Raw genomic sequence first — 22,105 nt, forward strand, 5'->3', positions numbered from 1 at the left:
GGGAGCGCGCAGTTCATGAAGTAAAGCCACCACGGCCGCATTAACCCTTTCGCTGCTACAGAGACGTGCTCCCCGCATTCCGCGATGTGCGTGATTTTGTCATCACTGCACTGCTCGCCTGTGCAGACACACGGTGTTCCGACTGCTTTGACACACTTATCATTCGATTTCACAAAAACTATTTGGCCCAAGAAATTGATTTTTACACATCTTCTTGACTGATACCTTCCCCCCCATTAATGACTTAATTTTGTTTCGATGTTCAACGCAGTTATTGTGCAGCATTAGATGTAGTAAACCATTGCACGAAATTTTGAAGAGTTTGCAGAGGTTAAAGTCAATAGCGTATACTTTCCATATGGTCGATTTCAGTTGCCACTAGAAATTTCAAAAAAATTACATTCAAACGAATAAAATTCATGAAGTAAGACACTTCGATATTGTTTTTAAATAAAGAAAATATTAAGCACGGAACAAGGTTTGAACTCATTACGCTAACGCAGCTTATCATTCAATATACTTCCTGGAGAACTTTAAACTAGGACGCAAAATACCGACAAATACTGTTGGTATGATTATGAATTACTCACGTTTCGTCGAAGTACAATAGGAAAGACACAGTTACCGCTGTTCTTTATTGCGAAAAAGCGGTTAGTGAGAGTGATACAAACACCTTTCCTTGCTATCGCCTGAATTAGGAGGCTTATTGCTTGTTTGGTTTAATTAATCAATATAATATAAAGCAATTGGTATAAAGAAGGCTTTTTCCAAACTTTCTATACAAGAAATTCTGCTATCAAGACATTGTTTTCGTTCAGTTACTTTATTTATGACTGAACGTTTCTAAAACTGAAGACACTCGTCCGTGCTCTGTACTGCAGTCGAGCTCTGGCAACGTCGTTCTCTGTTCACTGGCCGACTGTGTTTTGTGACGTCAGATGCGCAGAACGAACCCAAACACGCCCGCCGTCATAAATGACGCGCACTTTAATAGTGCATAAGCAGTGGTAAATCCAACAATGGACACGTCATGTCTGTACGTGTTTGTCACGCAGTATTTGCTTTGCCTGTGACGTCATTGTACCAGTATATGTACTGCACGTAGTGTTACAAATTAGCTTCGTGCAAAAGTTATAAACTGGCGCCGCAGTCAAACGCGTTTAGTTGGGACACCGATTTGAGTGTCAGTGTATTGAGATTGCGGAGATCTACTATGGACTAAAGTGAGACGAGGTCTGTTCAAAACATTCCGGAACATTGCCCACAAAATTTTTCTGCGCTCCTTTTACTTATTGTGCATGGTCTCCTTCGGAATATCTCCTCCACAACTGATGCACCGCTACCAACGCCGCTTCCACTTCCGGAAGCAGTCTTGGTATGCCTTTTGTTGGATCGGGCGAAGCGGCGAATTTCCTTTTATCTCGTCTATCGCTGCAAATCTTTGAACTTTTAACGGGGTTTTCAGGTTTGGAAATAAAAAACACTCAGCCAGGTCTGGAAAGTACGGAGGATGAGACAGCACGGTAATTTCGGTTTTTGTGCAGTAGTCACGCACCAACAGAGATGAATGAGCGGGTGCGTTATCGTGATGCCACGAACTGTCTCGCCACATTTCAGGCCGTTTCCTTCTCACATTCTCTCGCAGGCGTCGTCGAAACACGTTCCTATACTGCCAGCAATTAACAGTTTGTTCCTATGGTACTAATTCGTGATGAATTAATCCTTCAAAGTCAAAGAAAACTATAAGCATGGCTTTGACCTTTGACCCGACCTGACGAGCTTTCTTTGGTCTCGGAGAACCTTTCCCGACCCATTGTGAGGACTGAACCTTGGCGTCAACATCATAATCGTAGACCCATGTCTCATCACCAGTTAGCCGTGCGGGATTAGCCGAGCGGTCTGAGGCGCTGCAGTCATGGACTGTGCGGCTGGTCCCGGCGGAGGTTCGAGTCCTCCCTCGGGCATGGGTGTGTGTGTGTTTGTCCTTAGGATAATTTAGGTTAAGTACTGTGTAAGCTTAGGGACTGATGACCTTAGCAGTTAAGTGCCATAAGACTGTTTAGCAGTTAAGTGCCATAAGATTTTACACACATTTGAAAATTTGAGCATCACCAGTTATGATTCCCTTCAGGAACATCTCGTTGTCACTTGCGCGTTCCAAAAGCTCTTCACAGATTGCGAGGCGACGTTCTTCCTGGTCTCGACTCATGAGCCGTGGGACGATCTTGGCGGCAACACGATGCAGTCCAAGGTGCTGTGTCAGGATTTCGCGGCATGATCCGACTGAAATGTTACATTCTTCTGCAATTTCTCGGACAGCCAGTCTTCGATTGTCAAGGGACGTTCCCGACTTGAGCGTCGTCGGCAGACTTCGAAGGGCGTCCTGAACGAGGATCATCTTTAACTTCCGTCCGGCCATTTTTTAAACCGTCTGCACCATTCGTAACACCTAGTACTGCTTAAGCACTCACCACCGTAGACTTCCTGCATCTTTTGGTGTGTGTCTGTAAAGACTGTCTTGAGCTTTCCAGTTTAATGCAGACACGTTGCTTCTCAAACTCAGCCATCTCGAAATTCGCAACATGTGCGACACACCGTTTCTACTCAATTCAACACTGAACAATAACGAACAGACATACAACAATGAAACTTCTGGGAGCTACACATTGCACCCAGGCGTGTGCAGGGATGCCAGGGGCATTTCGCTCCAATACACCGTTGGCGCGAAATTACGTATGTTCCGGAATTTCTGGAACAGAACTCGTATTCGCCAGAAAATAAGCGAAGATCGGTATTAAACAGGAAATTACAAATTAATGATAGATTTCCTCTAAAACGACTGCCCACTATACTCGGAATTATAGGAAACGAAAGTCAGAGGAAACGTCTCGTCGAATTGGATCCAAAAAGCCTAAAATGTGATACAAAAAGGTGTGTAACGCTGTAATACGAGTAATTATTGTTGGGGTTCATTCGTAACAGAAGGGAAAGATAGGCTGTGTGTGTGTGTGTGTGTGTGTGTGTGTGTGTGTGTGTGTGTGTGTTTCCTTTAAAGTAAGTTAAGTTCCGCATTTTGGCCGTAAACGGGGCAGTCGGGCCCCTACCGACCACCATGTCGTCCTACAACAGTAGCTGTGTGGATGCGCGCGAGGTTCTCACACAGCTCTGCTCGCCATTAGTACGTTTCGTGACCTGAAACCGCTACTAATCGGTCGTGTCTATTGACACACAGTCAACATGGGTTTAGAAAACATCGTTCCTGTGAAACACAACTAGCTCTTTATTCACATGAAGTGTGTGTGTGTGTGTGAAATCTCATGGGATTTAACTGCTAAGGTCATCAGTCCCTAAGTTTACACACTACTTAACCTAAATTATCCTAAAGACAAACCGCACAGTCCATGACTGCATCGCCTCCGACCGCTCGGCTAATCCCGCGCCGCTATTCACATGAAGTGTTGAGTGCTATTGACAAGGGGTTTCAGATCGATTCCGTATTTCTGGATTTCCTTAAGGCTTTGCACACTGTACCACAGAAGCGGCTAGTATTGAAATTGCGTGCTTGTGGAATATCGTCTCAGTTATGTGACTCGATTTGTGATTTCCTGTCAGAGAGGTGACAGTTCATAGTAACTGACAGAAAGTCATGGAGCAAAACAGAAGTGATTTCTGGCGTTCCCCGAGGTAGTGTTATACTCCATTTGTTGTTTCTTATCTATATAAACAATCTGAGCAGCCCTCTTAGGTTGTTTGCAGATGACACTGTCGTTTATCGACTCATAAAGTCATCAGAAGATCAAAACAAACTGCAAAACGATTTAGAAAAGATATCTAAATGGTGCAAAAATTGGCAGTTGACCCTAAATAACGAAAAGTGTGAGGTCATCCACATGAGTGGTAAAAGGAATTCGTTAAACTTCGGTTACACAATAAATCAGTATAATCTAAAAGCAGTAAATTCAACTAAATACCTAGGTATTATAATTACGAACAACTTAAATTGGAAGGAACACACAGAAAATGTTGTGGGTACGGCTAACCAAAGACTGCGTTTTATTGGCAGGACGCTTAGAAAATGTGACAGACCTACTAAGGAGACTGCCTACACTACGCTTGTCCGTCCTCTTTTAGAATACTGCTGCGCGGTGTGGGATCCTTACCAGATAGGACTGACGGAGTACATCGAAAAAGTTCAAAGAAGGGCAGCGCGTTTTGTATTATCGCGAAATATGGGAGAATGTGTCACAGAAATGATACAGGATTTGGGCTGGAAATCATTAAAAGAAAGACTTTTTCGTTGCGCCGGAATCTTCTCATGAAATTCCACTCACCAGCTTTCTCTTCCGAATGCGAAAATATTTTGTTGACACCGACCCACATAGGGAGGAACAATCACCACGGTAAAATAAGCGAAATCAGAGCTCGTACGGAAAGATATAGGTGTTCATTCTTTCCGCGCGCTATACGAGATTGGAATAATAGAGAATTGTGAAAGTGGTTCGATGAACCCTCTGCCAGGCACTTGAATGTGGTTTGCAGAGTATCCACGTAGGTGTAGATGATGGCATTACGAGGCTGAGTACAAAAATCTCTGGCAGTACCAGGAATCGAATCCGGGTCCTCCGCGTCCAAAAGACTACGATGCTAACTGCCATGCGACACCAGTAACCCACTTTTTTTTCACAATTTTTTCCCGATTCTCGCCAGCCCCAGTCTGAATTGCTCCTCCGTTCCTGAACATTACTCTCCAACCCCTCCTATATCCCCTCCCTCCGTGTCTCACCATATCCCTGCATCTCCTTCTTCTCGTTGCTCCTTTTAGACGGGAAACCAGAGCGCTCTGTTTGAAAGAATTTTTAATTAATGCGCTGGCGCCCGGTTCCCTTTGCTTCCTCTCTTTTTACTTCTCCCAGTCCGGCGCCGGGCCTCACTTCTTGTTGCTCGCTCGCTTTCAGATTTGACATCTGACACCCGGACCTGCACCTCTCGACAGTTTTTTCTCGCCTCCCCTACCGGGCACTGCCTGGCAGTCCCAGGTTTCGTATCATCACGGAGCTCCCTTGTCTACGAATGTACGCCGTTCGTCATCGACACGAGCGGAAGTAGCGTCTCGCGTACTTCGAGGTAGTGCGCTAGGGTGCCTCCTCTTCGCCGTACACTCTAAGGGAAAAAAAGACAACTACGCACGACGAAGGAATTGTCCGAATGGGATGGAAATCGGTAGATGTGGTGTAGTCGGCCGGTGTAACCGAGCGGTTCTAGGCGCTTCAGTCCGGAACCGCGCGACCGCTACGGTCGCAGGTTCGAATCCTGCCTCGGGCATGAATGTGTGTGATGTCCTTAGGTTAGTTAGGTTTAAGTAGTTCTAAGTTCTAGGGGACTGATGACCACAGCTGTTAAGTCCCATAGTGCTCAGAGCCATTTGAACCATTTTTAGATGTGGCGTACATGTACAGACGGGACAAATTATAACAATTTCAGGAAAATTGGATGATTTATTCAAGAGAAACAGCTTCAGAAATTGAGCAAGTTAATAACGCTTTGGTCCATCTCTGGCGCTTAAGCAAAATCCCGAGCTGGTTGTACGGTTCTGCTCATGATGTTTCAAACGTTATCAATTGGAGAGAGATCCAGCGACTCAGTTGGAAAAGGTAGGGTCTGAAAAAAACGAAAACGAGCAGCGAAAATTCTCGCCGTGTATGCGTGGGCATTATCTTGCTGAAATGTGAGCCCAAGATGGCTTAGTGTGAAGTTTCAGTTTTTCCCAGAACCTAAGTTTTCCAGCTAGGTCGCTGGATCAGTCCCGAACTGAGAACGTTTGGAACATTATGGGCAAGACCAACCAATTCTGGATTTTGAGGATGTTATACGCCAATTGGACACGATATCCCTCAGAACATTCGAAGACTCTTATCAATCAATGCCAAGCCGAATAACTGCACTGATAAGGGCCAGAGGTTTAAAAGTAGAGGCTGAGATGCAGAGCCTTAAAAGTAGAGCTTATGAAGCATCAGTACCGATATTCAGATTTCGGTTATGACTTGTCTGATACGCCTGCCATCATTGGAGATGATGTTTCGCAAATGAATAGTGAAATTCTGGTTCAAAAATGATTCAAATGGCTCTGAGCACTATGGGACTTAACATCTGAGGTTATCAGTCATCTATAACTTAGACCTACTTAAACCTAACCAAGCTAAGAACATCACAGACATCCATGCCTGAGGCAGGATTCGAACCTGTGACCGTGGCAGTCGCGCGGTACCGGACTGAAGCGCCTAGAACTGCTCGGCCACCGCGGCCGGCTCGAAATTTTACATGACCTGTTGGAGTGTCGGAAAGTGGATGCTGTCGATGACCTCGTGATTGGGTGTTTTCGGTCCAGCAATGGTTTTGCAGGTATTGCTGTACACCTTCTCTTTAATACAGCCGCACAAAAAAGAAGTCGCACGTTTTCAGATCGAGAGAATACGGCGGCCAATCGAGGCCCATGCCAGTGGCCTCTGGATAACCTGGACCCACAATGCGCTTGTCAAAGTGTTCTTCCGGGACATCGAACACTTTTCTGCTTCGATGGGGTCGAGCTACGTCATGCATCTTGTTGAAGTCAGGATCACTTTGGATAATGCGGATGAAATCATCTTCCAAAACCTTCACATGCGGTTCGGTAGTCACCGTGCCATCGAGGAATATCGCACCGATTATTCCGTGACTGGACAGTGCACAGCACACAGTCACCCGTTGAGGGTGAAGGGACTTCTCGATCGCGAAATGCGGATTCTTAGTCCCCCATGAGCATCAACAAAAGCAAAATGAGGATAATGGAATGTAGTCGAATTAAGTCGGGTGATGCTGAGGGAATTAGATTAGGAAATGAGACACTTAAAGTAGTAAAGGAGTTTTGCAATTTGGGGAGCAAATAACTGATAATGGTCGAAGTAGAGAGGATATAAAATGTAGACTGGCAATGGCAAGGAAAGCGTTTCTGAAGAAGAGAAATTTGTTAACATCGAGTATAGATGTAAGCGTCAGGAAGACGTTTCTGAAAATATTTGTATGGAGTGTAGCCATGTATGGAAGTGAAACATGGACGATAAATAGTTTAGAAAAGAAGAGAATAGAACCTTTTCGAAATGTGGTGCTACAGAAGAATGCTGAAGATTAGATGGGTAGATCACATAAGTAATGAGGAGGTAGGGTGCAGTAGGTACTGGGAGATGAAGAAGCTTGCACAGGATAGAGTAGCATGGAGAGCTGCATCAAGCCAGTATCTGGACTGAAGACCACAACAACAACAGTCCCTCAAATGCGCAAATTTCGCTTATAGACGAACCCATCCAAATGAAAGTGAGCTTCGTCGCAAAACCAAACCACGCATGCGCACACTAATTCCCATCAAGCCCCTCTGCCAACCGTGCAGTGTGAACGCCCTAACTCAAACCATTCAGTAGTTATGAATGTTTTACTTGATATAGTTCAGTGATTGTCATCCCGTATGTGGAAGTAGTAACAGGGCCGGCTACAAGAGGGTACGAAGCAGGGGTAAACATAGAAGAAGATGGTTCAAATGGCTCTGAGCACTATAAGACTTAACATCTGAGGTCATCAGTCGCCTAGAACTTGAAACTACTTAAATCTAACTAACGTAAGGACATCACACAGATCCATGCCCGACGCAGGATTCGAACCTGCGACCGTAGCAGTCGCGCGGTTCGCAACTGAAGCGCCTCGAAACCGCTCGGCCACCGCGGCCGGCATAGAAGAAGAGAAATAGTAGTGGAGATAGAGAGGTAGAGATCTAACTACGGAGAGATATGGCGGGAGGAGATGAAAAGAAAGTGACGAGGAAGACTAGTGAGAGAGTTGTGGAGATAGACGAAGAGGATGAGGAGGTTGCTGCACGGGACACGTGCCGGCCACGTGGTTCGGCAGCCGGCGCTTGCCACCCACACACAAATTCCGGCAGTGGCGCACGCGCCTTCCGCGAACCGCAGGTGTGGAGTCGGCAGACCGCCGGCCTGCCGCTGCGTTTACTCGCTGGCCGGGTATTTCTGTTTCAGAAACGGCGCGATTTCGCGGGAATCCGTGCGTAAGCTGTGGCCCAGAATAGGCGCACCGCGTCACGTCAGCCAGTGGCGAGGCGGTAGGTAGGTGGACGGCCGTTACGTGGCCAGCCCGCTGTCGCAATGCGATCTACCCGTGGGCGCTCGCTTACACTCCCATCACTCACTCCGTCTGGCCCCACCCACCCACACACCCACTGTATAGAGCTAGGGACTACTCTTATTGACTGGTCCTCTTGGTTTACTCGAAACCGATTTGATGACCCAACAGCAATTTCCTCAAGTGTACGATCTAACTTTTGTTTCTTTCTTTATTTAGAAGCTCTATTAACTAGAAAATACAGTGAAGAGCCAAAGAAACTGGTACACCTGCCTAATATCGTGTAGCCCCCCCCCTTCCCCACGAGCACGCAGAAGTGCCGCAGAACGACGTCGCATGGACTCTACTAATGCCTGAAGTAGTGCTGGAAGGAACTGACACTATGAATACTGCAGGACTGTTCATAAGTCTTTAAGAGTACGAGGGAGTGGAGATCTCTTCTGAACAGTACGTTGCGAAGCGTCCCAGATATCCTCAGTAATGTTCATGTCTGGGGAGTTTGGTGGCCAGCGGAAGTATTTAAACTGTGAAGAGTATTCCTGGGGCCACTCTGTATCGCCGGCCGGGGTGGCCGAGCGGTTCTAGGCGCTTCAGTCTGGAACCGTGCGACCGCTGCGGTCGCAGGTTCGAATCCTGCCTCGGGCATGGATGTGTGTGATGTCCTTAGGTTAGTTATGTTTAACTATTTCTAAGTCTTGCAGACTGATGAACTCCGATGTTAAGTCCCATAGTGCTCAGAGCCATTTGAACCATTTTTTTTAACCATTCTGTATCAAATGTGGACGTGTTGGGTGTCGCATTGTCCTGCTGGAATTGCCCAAGTCTCAGTATGCAGAGTGGACATGAATGGATGCAGACAGGATGCTTACGTACGTGTCACCTGTCAGAGTCGTATCTAGATGTATCAGGGGTCCCATACCACTCCAACTGATCACGCACCCCCCATTGCAGTGTCTTCACCAGCTTGAAGAGTCCCTTGCTTACAAGCAGGGTTAATGGATTCATGACGTTGTTTCCATACCTGTCTCCATCCTCTCGATATAATTTGAAACAAGACTCGTCCGACCAGACAGCATGTTTCCGGTCATCAACAGTCCAATGTCGGTGTTGACGGGCCCAGGTGAGGCGTGAATCTTTGTGTCGCGCAGTCATGAAGGACACGCGAGTGGGTCTTCGGCTCCGGAATCTCATATCGATGTTGTTTCGTTGAATGGTTCAAATGACTCTGGGCACTATGGGACTTAACATCTGACGTCATCAGTCCCCTAGACGCAGAACTACTTACACCTAACTAACCTAAGGACATCACATACATTCATGCCCGAGGCAGGATTCGAACCTGCGACCGTAGCAGTCGCGCGGTTCCGGAGTGCGACGCCTAGAACCGCTCGGCCACCGCGGCCGGATTTGCAAGACAACAACCATCTGCACGAACAGTTCGATGACGTTTGCAGCAGCACGGACTAACAGCTCGGAGACCACGGCTGCGGTTACCCTTGACGCTGCATCACAGACAGGTGCGCCTGCGATGGTGTACTCGACGACGAACCTGGGTGCACGAGTGGCAAAACGTCATTTTTTCGGATGAATCCAGGTTCTGTTTACAGCATCATGATGGTCGCATCCGTGTGCGGTGAACGCAAATTGGAAGCGTGTATTCGTCATCGCCGTACTGGCGTATCACCCGGCGTGATGGTATGGGGTGCCATTGGTCACACGTCTAGGTCACCTCTTGTTCGCATTGACGGCACTTTGAACAGTGGACGGTAGATTTCACATGTGTTATGACCCGTGGCTCTACCCTTCATTCGATCCCTTCGAAACCCTACATTTCAGCAGGATAATACACGACCGCATGTTGCAGGTCCTGTACGGGCCTTTCTGCATACAGAATATGTTCGATTGCTGCCCTGGCCAGCACATTCTCCAGATCTCCCACCAATTGAAAACGTCTGGTCAATGGTGGCCGAGCAACTGGCTCATCACAATACGCCAGTCACTACTCTCGATGAACTGTGGTATCGTGACGAAGCTGCATGGGCAGCTGTAAACACGCCATCCAAGCTCTGTTTGGCTCAATGCCCAGGCGTATCAAGGCCTTCATTACGGCCATAGGTGGTCGTTCTGGGTACCGATTTCTCAGGACTATGCACCCAAATTGCGTGAAATAGTTGGTTGGTTGGTTGGTTTGGGGAAGACCAGACAGCGTGGTCATCGGTCTCATCTGATTAGGGGAGGATGGGGAAGGAAGTCGGCCGTGCCCTTTCAGAGGAACCATCCCGGCATTTGCCTGGAGTGATTTAGGGAAATCACGGAAAACCTAAATCAGGATGGCCGGACGCGGGATTGAACCGTCGTCCTTCCGAATGCGAGTCCAGTGCCTAACCACTGCGCGCGTGAAATAGTAATCACATGTCAGTTCTAGTATAATATATTTTTCCAATTCTTGGTGTAGCAGTTTTAATGACCAGTAGTGTCAAATCAGCTATAAGTCTTACGCGGCGTATCTACTATATGGTTGCTACTCTAACTAAAGCTATTTTAGTATGCAACATTCACAACAACACCAACAAAAAGAAAAAAGAAAAACCAGCTGCTCTGCGTCAGGGTCTTCACGTATCGAGTTCGAGACGTGTACCGTAATCCGCCACTGGGAGACACGGCACCCGTCCAGCGCTAGAGCCACGCATACTAATCTGTTCAAATGGTTCAAATGGCTCTGAGCACTATGGGACTCAACTGCTGAGGTCATGAGTCCCCTAGAACTTAGAACTAGTTAAACCTAACTAACCTAAGGACATCACAAACATCCATGCCCGAGGCAGGATTCGAATCTGCGACCGTAGCGGTCTTGCGGTTCCAGACTGCAGCGCCTTTAACCGCACGGCCACTTCGGCCGGCTACTAATCTGTGTCCGATGCCCCAGTTTTCAGCAAGCTGCATTACAACTGCTCCTCCAACTAGCCGGCAGTAAATTTTCTCGTTGTTTACACGCGGAGGCAAATAGCGAGCGCAGTGTTGTTTGCCACGCAGTATCGAGTGTCGACAAGTGTTTGGACTCCGCAGTTAGTCGAGTGTCGTGTGTTTACCATACACCCTGTAGCGTTGTGACGAGCGGATAGCGCCACACAACGCTGCAAAATGCAGAGAGAAACTCAACGCTGGCCACCGTGACAGCTATTATGATTACCATAAAAAAAATTGCGGTAGTCTGATTTCCGTAAATTAGAGGGAAATATCACAATAGAGGTTTCATTAACTCGAGAGCTGAAACATTGTGGCAGATTTTCGGAAATAGGTCGAGTGTCTTCAAGTTACGCCTGACATTGAATAAACCTCTATACCGCAAACCGACAACAGTTGCAGGTTGCCATCTAACGGCTCCAAGGGGCAACAATATTCAGATTTTCCGTATTACCCGTAATTATTGACCGAAGTGAAAAATTTAAAATGCTGCCTTCTTAATCTACTCATCAAGAGGCATTATCTTGTGGAAAGGTCCAACACAGTGAGAGAGGTGTTACCGTTACGGACTGTGTATACAGGGTATAATTAATGGTGTAAACGCATACACTTGAAAGTACATGAGACGAGAAGCAAAAAAGTCTCAGTAAACTTAGGGTCGAAAATACGTTACTGGCCATTAAAATTGCTACACCAATAAGGAATGCAGATGATAAACGGGTATACATTGGACAAATGTATTATAGTAGAGCTGACATGTGATTACATTTTCACCCAATTTGGGTGCATAGATCCTGAGAAATCAGTACCCCCAACAACCACCTCTGGCTGTAATAACGGCTTTAATACGCCTGGGCATTAAGTCAAACAGAACTTGAATGGCGTGTACAGGTACAGCTGCCCGTGTAGCTTCAACACGATACCACACTACATCGAGAGTAGTGACTGGCGTATTGTGACGAACCAGTTGCTCGTCCACCATTGACCAGACGTTTTCAATGGGTGAGAGATCTGGAGAATGTGCTGGCCAGGGCAGCAATCGAACATTTTCTGTATCCAGAAAGGCCCGTACAGGACCTGCAACATGCGGTCGTGCATTATCCTGCTGGAATGTAGGGTTTCGCAGGGATCGAATGACGGGTAGAGCTACAGGTCGTAACACATCTGAAATGTAAGGTCCACTGTTCAGAGTGCCGTCAATGCGAACAAGAGGTGACCGAGACGTATAACCAATGGCACCCCGTACCATCACGCCGGGAGAAACGCCTTCACCGCGATGTCGCCAAACACGGATGCGACCATGACGATGCTGCAAACAGAACCTGGATTCATCCGAAAAAATGACGTTTTGCCATTCGTGCACCCAGGTTCGTCGTCGAGTACACCATCGCAGGCGCTCCTGTCTGTGATGCAGCGTCAAGGGTAACCACACCCACAGCCTCCGAGCTGATAGTCCGTGCTGCTGCAAACGTCGTCGAACTGTTCGTGCAGATGGTTGTTGTCTTGCATTGTCGCCATCTGTTGACTCAGGGATCGAGACGTGGCTGCACGATCCGTTACAGCCGTGCGGATAAGATGCCTGTCATCTCGACTGCTAGTGATACGAGGCCGTTGGGATCCAGCACGGCGTTCCTTATTACCCTCCTGAACCCACCGATTCCATATTCTGCTAACAGTCATTGGCTCTCGACCAACGCGAGCAGCAATGTCGCGATACAATAAACCACAATGGCGATAGGCTACAAACCGACCTTTATCAAAGTCGGAAACGTGATGGTACGGATTTCTCCTCCTTACACGAGGCATCACAACAACGTTTCACCAGGCAACGTCGGTCAACTGCTGTTTGTGTATGAGAAATCGGTTGGAAACTCTCCTCACGTCAGCACGTTGTAGGTGTCGCCACCGGCGCCAACCTCGTGTGAATGCTCTGAAAAGCTAATCATTTCCATATCACAGCGTCTTCTTGCAGTCGGTTAATTTTCGCATCTCTAGCACGTCGTCTTCGTGGTGTGGCAATTTTAATGGCCAGTAGTGTGCATAGCTTTAGAGCTACTAACAATTTTTCAGCTTCGATACTGTGAAGCAAATCTGTTCTACTGCAATCTCTTTGCTTTCCATATTTTGGGAAGTAGTGGTAGGGACCAAAACAAGAAAAAATGTCCAGTAAACATTTCCTCTAAAACGCATACTTTAAAAGTTAGAGTTGTGTTTCCAGGTAGCGAAGATGAGCACGTGCTCATATGTCTTAAGGTATGCACTTTAGATCACATATTTCCTGGACATTTTTTTCTTGTTTTGTTCTATACTGCCACTTCCCAAAATATGGAAAGCACCCAGTTTGCAGTACAATAGATTTGCTTCACAGTATCGAAGCTGAAAAATTGTTAGTAGCTTTAAAGCTATGCATTTTCGACCCTATGTTTACTCAGACTTTTTTGCTTCTAGTATAATGTGCTTTGAACTGTATGCGTTTACGCCATTAATTATGATACACCCTATATATCCTCGAGCAATATAACTCACGGCGCGCAAATACCCGGAGTGTATTCATTCATGGCACGCAAGGACCCGGAGTGTATTCATTCAATACTTGAAATGAGAGAACTTTGGCGACTTGTAACAGAGCTTACACATATTTCAAACCTTTACGAAACTTATTGTCGGTGACAACCGTCACATAATGGTGACAAGCAGGAAAGCTTCTCGCTTCCTACACTTTCGCAGCTCATGCAGCAGAATTTCAGCATCAGACATGACGTTTTAATTTATTACTAGATTTACTATTAATTCACAACTCGTTTTCAGACAGGATGCACATTCCGTTGACTCTTCTTAACGTTTAAAAAACCTGTGAAGCGACACCGATGACGCTGAGCCAAGTATTTGGGTCATTCAGTAATTAAAGAGACAAATTGATCTGGAGAATAAAGCGTTATTTTCACAAAACAACACTTTTTCTGAAGCTTCCTGGCAGATTATAACTGTCTGCCGGACCGAGGCTCGAACTCGGGACGTTTGCTTTTCGCGGGCAAGTGCTCTACCATCTGAACATCCAAGCTCGACTCCTCACAGCTTTACTTCTGCCAGTACTTGGTCTCCTACCTTCCAAACATTGCAGAAGCTCTCCTGCGAACCTTGCAGAACTAGCACTCCTGAAAGAAAGGATATTGCGGAGACATGGCTTAGCCACAGCGTGGGGAATGTTCCCAGAATGATACTTTTTCTACTTTTCAACATAATCCTCTTGAACATTTATGCACATGTTCCAACAGGCTACAACTTTTATTCTGACTGCGAAAGACTTTTTATCTTGATGTTTGAACCAGTTTCGCACAACCTTTTCCACGTTCTTGTTGTCCTGGAACCTCTTCCCACGTAACGCCTCCTCCAGTGCACCACACAAATGGAAATCACTAGGTGCTAAATCAGCACTGTAAGAGGGATGAGGCAGTACTTCCCAGACCATTTTTCTATGCACATGTTCCAACAGGCTACAACTTTTATTCTGACTGCGAAAGACTTTTTATCTTGATGTTTGAACCAGTTTCGCACAACCTTTTCCACGTTCTTGTTGTCCTGGAACCTCTTCCCACGTAACGCCTCCTCCAGTGCACCACACAAATGGAAATCACTAGGTGCTAAATCAGCACTGTAAGAGGGATGAGGCAGTACTTCCCAGACCATTTTTCTATGATTTCACTGGTTAATTGAGCAATAAGAGGACGTGCGTTGTCTTGCTGAAGAATCACACCTCTCCTCTGAGATTCACGTCTTTCTCTCATGGCTGGCTACACCTTGCTTAAAAGCAAATCCGACTAGTATTGGCTGTTCATTGTAGGCTGCTCTTAGAGATAATCACAAAAAAACTGGGTCTTTTGCATCCCAAAAAACCGTCAACATGACTTTTCCTTCTGATGCTTGGGTTTTGAATTTTTTTCTAGTCAGGTAAGTTGGTGTGCTTCCACTCCATGCTTTGTCTTTTTGATTCTGGATCATAATAGTGAACCCAAGTTGTTGAGGAAGTGCTCAGCTTCTCTTTCGTAACGTTCCTTTAGCTCTCTGCGCACTGTCATCCTCATTTCCTTGCGTAGCCGCGTTAACTCCTTTGGGACCCATCTTGCACATGTTTCGCGGTACTTCAGCTTGTTACACATAATGGTATGAACTGCACCAGCACTAACTTGAAACTTATTAACTATCATTTCCACAATCACACTTCGGTCGGCACGAACAATCAGTTAGAATTTCAAGTGTGGAAGTTGAAACTGCAACTGGTCGGCCAGAACGGTGTTCGTCAGTCACTGAGTCGCGACCATTTTTGAACTGCGCCACCCACTTGTAAAATTTGCACGATTCGTAAAACCTTCACCATAAACTTTAGACATTATTCAGTATATATTCACTGGTTCCTCGCCTTCAGAAAGTAAAAAGCGAATAACAGAACGTTGTTCAGCTAATTGTAAGGTCCCCTTAAAAAAATTATGTATGACTGTGCTGGTAAACTTCTACGTTATTTGATACAAAGACAGCTCAGTAAAACTGAACTTACTCAGACAGTTCTCTCTTTATTTATTCTGATCATCACTAAACCGACACACAATATTTTTTTAGCGCAACGCAGTCTGACTTCCAATAATCCCTACAAAAGAATGGGCGGACTAGCAATAACCTATACCTTCCCGAATCACTTACCTCACAGAAATCTTCGTTACTCAAACTACTGCAATACAGCGAGCGCCAATACTGTCAACTAAATAAAAAATTCTAACTACTGAAGGCACTAACTACTGATAGGCGTAGTTAGCAAATGAAAGATTCTGATAGAAAACATATATATATATCTCAGTTGATGATATCCAGTCTTACAAATTTCGTCTTTCTGATGGACACACGTCCAGATCGTCCGCTCTCAAAACTCCGCCATCTCTCTCCCCACATCCACCACTGCTGGCGGCTCACCTCCAACTGCGCAACGCTACGCGCTGTTCACATCCAACAGCCCAACACTACACAAGCGAATATTCCAACAATGCCAACCAGCCACAGACTGCACACAGCACAGTCAGTGATTTTCATACAGAGCGCTACGTGGCGTTACCGACATAAAATCCTAAACAGCCTACCGACAGAATGTGGCAGGGGTAAAATACAGGGAGCGAAAGGCTATTTACAATTTGTACAGAAACCAGATGGCAGTTATGAGAGTCAAGGGACATGAAAGGGAAGCAGTGGTTGGGAAGGGAGTGAGGCAGGGTTGTAGCCTCTCCCCGATGTTATTCAATCTGTGTATTGAGCAAGCAGTAAAGGAAACAAAAGAAAAATTCGGAGTAGGTATTAAAATCCACGTAGAAGAAATAAAAACTTTGAGGTTCGCCGATGACATTGTAATTCTGTCAGAAACAGCAAAGGACTTGGATGAGCAATTGAACGGAATGGACAGTGTCTTGAAAGGAGGGTATAAGATGAACATCAACAAAAGCAAAACAAGGGTAATGGAATGTAGTCAAATTAAGTCAGGTGATGCTGAGGGAAATGAGACGCTTAAAGTAGTAAATGAGTTTTGCTATTTGGGGAGCAAAATAACTGATGATGGTCGAAGTAGAGAGGATATAAAATGTAGACTGGCAATGGCAAGGAAAGCGTTTCTGAAGAAGAGAAATTTGTTAACATCGAGTATAGATTTAAGTGTGAGGAAGTCGTTTCTGAAAGTATTTGTATGAAGTGTAGCCATATATGGAAGTGAAACATGGACGATAAATAGTTTGGACAAGAAGAGAATAGAAGCTTTCGAAATGTGGTGGCTACAGAAGAATGGTGAAGATTAGATGGGTAGATGACATAACTAATGAGGAGGTATTGAATAGAATAGGGGAGAAAAGGAATTTATGGCAGAACTTGACAAGAAGAAGGGATCGCTTGGTAGGACATATTCTGAGGTATCAAGGGATCACCAATTTAGTATTGGAGGGCAGCGCAGAGGGTAAAAATCGTAGAGGGAGACCAAGAGATGAATACACTAAACAGATTAAGAAGGATGCAGGCTGCCGTAGGTACTGGGAGATGAAAAAGCTTGCACAGGATATAGTAGCATGGAGAGCTGCATCAAACCAGTCTCAGGACTGAAGACCACAACAACAACAACAACAACAACATAATGTGGACGTTTCAAGCGGACTCTCCATCTTGAAATGTATTTTTGAGGTTATAAACAAAACAATGTTGATACATCAGCTGAGCATGTCTCATCCCAGTGATGCCAACATAAAGTCATAAAACTAACAAACTTGCCCTACTAACAGTTTTTTTCCCCAGACCAATTTGTCTCATTAATTATTGCATGACCTCCGTAATTTAATGTAGGACACACTGGGCTGCAAATCTCGGGAAATACCCCAAAAGTGGATGACAACTGTCCGCGGCTTAGTGAAGTCTGCTCCATACTTAAACCCTACCTTCTCATCGTACCACCTGAAATCGGGACTCATGTGACCAGGCCGTCATGTGACCAATCGTCTAGCGACCATAGGATCTGGTCACGACCCCAGGAGAAGTTCTGTAGGCTCTCGCATCGGTTGTCTGCTGTCATAGCCCATTAACAATGAATAACGCCGCCTTGTCCTAGCGGATACGTCCGTCGTACGTCCCATATGTATTTCTGGGGTTATTTCACGCAGTACTGCTTGTCTGTTAGCACTGACAACGCGACACAAACGCCGCTGACCTCGGTCGTTAAGTGAAGGCTGTCGGACACTGCGTCGCCCGTGGTGAGGGGTAATGCCTGAAATGTGGTACTCTCACAAGGGAACCTCCCCATCGCACCCCCGTCAGATTTAGTTATAAATTGGCACAGTGAATAGGCCTTGAAAAACTGAACACAGATCAATCGAGAAAACAGGAAGAAGTTGTGTGGAACTATGAAAAAAATAAGCAAAATATACAAATTGAATAGTCCATGTGTAAGATGGGCAACATAAAGGAAAGAAAACGAAGAAGCGCCGTGGTCTCAGGGTTAGCGTGCGCAGCTGCGGAATGAAAGGTCCTAGGTCCAAGTCTTCCCTGGAGTGAAAATTTTAATTTTTTGTTTTCAGTTTATGTGACAAAGTCTTACGTTTTCATCACTTTTTTGGGAGTGATTATCACATCCACAAGAAAACCTAAATCGGGCAAGGTAGAAGGACCTTTTTACCCATCCGCCAAGTGTACAAGTTAGGTGGGTCGACAACATATTCCTGTCATGTGACGCACATGCCGTCACCAGTGTCGTATAGAAGATATCAGACGTGTTTTCCTGTGGAGGAATCGGTTGACCTATGACCTTGCGATCAAATGTTTTCGGTTCCCATTGGAGAGGCACGTCCTTTCGTCTACTAATCGCACGGTGTTGCGGTGCGGTCGCAGAACACAGACACTAAACTTATTACAGTGAACAGAGACGTCAATGAACGAACGGACAGATCATAACTTTGCGAAAAAAAAATTTTTACTCAAGGGAAGACTTGAACCAAGGACCCCACGTTCCGCAGCTGCTTACGCTAACCACGGGACCACGGCGCTCGTGTACTCACACTATCCTTGATTTTGCCTATCTTGCGCATGGACTACTCAGTTTGTATATTTTGATTATTTTTTTCATAGTTCCACACAAGTTCTTCCTGTTTTGTCGATTGATCTGTGTTCAGTTTTTCAAGGCCTATCCACTGTGCCAATTTATAACTAAATCTGAGGGGGGGGGGGGGGGGGGTGCGATGGGGAGGTTCCCTTATCAGCAAACTCGGAGTAATGAATTCCCTGACGATTTCCGAAACGGAATGTTTCATCCGTCTAGCTCTAAATACCATTACGGGTTCAGATCTGTTAACTGCCGCCGTGCGGCCTTAACCACCCCGGAAATCTTTCACACGGATCACCTGGGTACAAATGACAGCTACGCCGATGCACCGCCCTTTTTGAGGCTGGAAATTGTTAGGAAATTCAATATTACGAGATCCGCAGTGTGAAGTGAGTGTCAAGAATACTAAATTTTGGGCATTCCTCTCACCACGGACAATGCAGTGGCCGACAGCCTTCACTTAACGACCGAGAGCATCGGCATTTGAGGAGAGTTGTTAGTGATGACAGACAAGCAACACTGCGTGAAATAACCGCAGAAATCAATGTGCGACGTACCACGTAGCACGTTGTCATCGATTGGACCCTAGACTGCTGGGAAATTGCAGTCTTCTCGGATAAGTCCCTATTTTATTTGTAAGAGGTGGTGGTACGATTCGTGCCTATCACTATCCCATAACTTTTGTTACCTTGGTGTACATCCAAATACTGACCTATGCATCTGAAACATGGGTAATGAAGAAAATAGACGTAAGCAAGTTACACGGATGTGAAATGAAGTAGGGTGGGAGTAACAAGGAGAGGTAGGATAAGGAATGAAAGGATAAGGAAAATATCGAATATATCCACTTCTTCGTTATCTTCTTTCCTCCCATTATATCCTCCGCTACACTTAGTACCGTGGACTTTATTTCTTTTCACCTTTCCTCCACGTTCTCTCTTGGTTCTAGCGTCTCTAGGACCTCAAAATCTACAACACAGTGATATGCCCAGCAGTAATGTACGGTTCAGAAACATGGAGCATGAGAAAAGGAAAAAAAAAACATTTAAGATTTGAAAGAAAATGAGGAATATATGGGGGGCAGTTTTAGATAGCGGAGAATGGAGGAGGAGGAGGAGGAAAAACGAGGAAATCTACCTTCTGATGCGACAACCAACTGTCCTACAGAAGATACAGAGCAAAAGAATAAAACGGGTGGGCCATGTAGCCCGTATGCCAGATGGAAGACAGGCGAAGCTGGCACTAACAGGGAAACCAAACACCAAACGCCCCAATGGACGACCAAGGCAGCGCTGGATGGACGACCTGGCGAAGGAGCAAGCAGCCCTGGGAACTGAAGACACCTGGAGGAACCGGCCACAAAACAGGGAGGAATGGAGGCAGTTTCTGGAAGCAGCGCGTGCTCTGCAGGGCCTGAGATCGCTGAATGTCTGTCTATCTATGTAACACTTGCAGAGTGGGATATAAACATCAAGGCTAAGTTGGTATGGGAGTACTTAAATAAAATGGATTCCAAAGCAGATACATGAAATGGAGGTGCAAGAAAATTACCATGATGGAGACTAAGGGATACATGGCTGAAAGGTGTGTGTGGCAAAACAGAGGCGAGGACTGGACGAGGGTGAACAAAAGAAGAGAATTGTACGACCAGACGTACGAATTACGACCACACGTGTTCCAAACAGAGACAACTTGGGGCTGGAAACTGTTTGGGAGTTAGTTACGTGTTCCATTGATCAATAGCACGGGAAAACCGTGATGATGTGGAAGTGTCACATGCACAAGAAATGCGCACAGGAAACAAGTTTTATTTTTTGCTTTATAGCCTTATACCCAAATTTTTTTTATTACCTATCCCATTCCCTTAAATGGCACAAAATGCATATTATATCTCCAGATTTATGTACTCATATTCAAGAATTCATCTGTGGTATAGAAGGAGTTGCCAAGGAGGTATGATTTCAATTTGTTTTTGAAACTATAACTGCTGTCTGTCAGTCAGTTTATTTCATCTGGTAATTTATCAACAAGGTTTATAGCAGCATATTTTACCCCATTCTGTGCCAAAGATAGATTACGTAAAGGATAGCGTAGGTCTTTCTTTTTTCTGGTATTGTAATCGTGAATGTCACTGTTGATTTTAAACTGGTCCATTTTGTTGAGAAAAAACTTCATTACTGAGTAAATGTACTTTGAAACCGTTGTAAGAGTTCCTAACCTTTTAAACAGATACCTACAAGATGTGCGACTGTGAGCCTCACACATTATTCTAACCATTTTCTTTTGAGCAGTGAATACCTTTTGCCTAAGTGTTGAATTGCCCCAGAATATTATTCCGTATGACATCAGAGAATGGAAGTATGCAAAGTATGTGAGCTTACTAATTTCTATATCCTCAAAATTGGAAATTATTCTCATTGCAAAAGTTGCTGAAACTAGTCGCTTTAGGAGATCCAAAATATGAATTTTCCAGTTAAGATTCTCATCTATATGTACACCCAAAAACTTAGTATGCTCTGCCCTGGCTACTGACTTCTTTTGATGTGTTATGTTTATCGAAGGAATCACACTTTTTGCAGCAGAAAGTTGGATGTACTGTGTTTTTTCAACGTTCAGAGCAAGCCCATTCGCAGAAAACCAATTAATGACTTTTCCAAAGACCTTATTTGTATCATTTTCTATCGGACATTCTCTAACTGGATTAATAATTTTGCTTGTATCATCAGCAACCAGTGTCAGTTCAACATCTTGTTTCACATAAGAAGGGAGGTTCAAAAAATGGTTCAAATGGCTCTGAGCACTATGGGACTTAACATCTGAGGTCATCAGTCCCCTAGAACTTAGAACTACTTAAACCTAACTAACCGAAGGACATCACACACATCCATGCCCGAGGCAGGATTTGAACCTGCGACCGTAGCGGTCGCGCGGTTCCGGACTGAACTGCCTAGAACCGCTCGGCCACACCGGCCGGCAAGAAGGAAGGTCATCCCCATATATCAAGAACAGGAGAGGACCCATAATCGAACCTTGTGGAACACCTAATGTAATTTCACCCCAGTTAGATGAAGTGACAAACTCCTTTGAATCATATAAAGAGACTTTTTGCTTCCTATTCTGTAGATATGACTTCAACCACTCATATGCTGGTCCATTTATACCATAGAATTGCAATTTCTCTAACATAATGTCATGGTTCATGGATGATGATAATGTATGTAGTAGTACAATTCCTCTATCCCCTGCACGATTTGTTCTGGATCCGAGGACAAGAAAACAATCTCTGCTGTAAAATTAATGCGCTGCCGACAAGATCCGTGTGTGTCGTGGACGCCATTCAAGACTCGACAATCATTCGAGCGGACG

This window comes from Schistocerca serialis, chromosome 11 (genome assembly GCF_023864345.2).
Source record: "Schistocerca serialis cubense isolate TAMUIC-IGC-003099 chromosome 11, iqSchSeri2.2, whole genome shotgun sequence".
NCBI lineage: Eukaryota > Metazoa > Arthropoda > Insecta > Orthoptera > Acrididae > Schistocerca > Schistocerca serialis.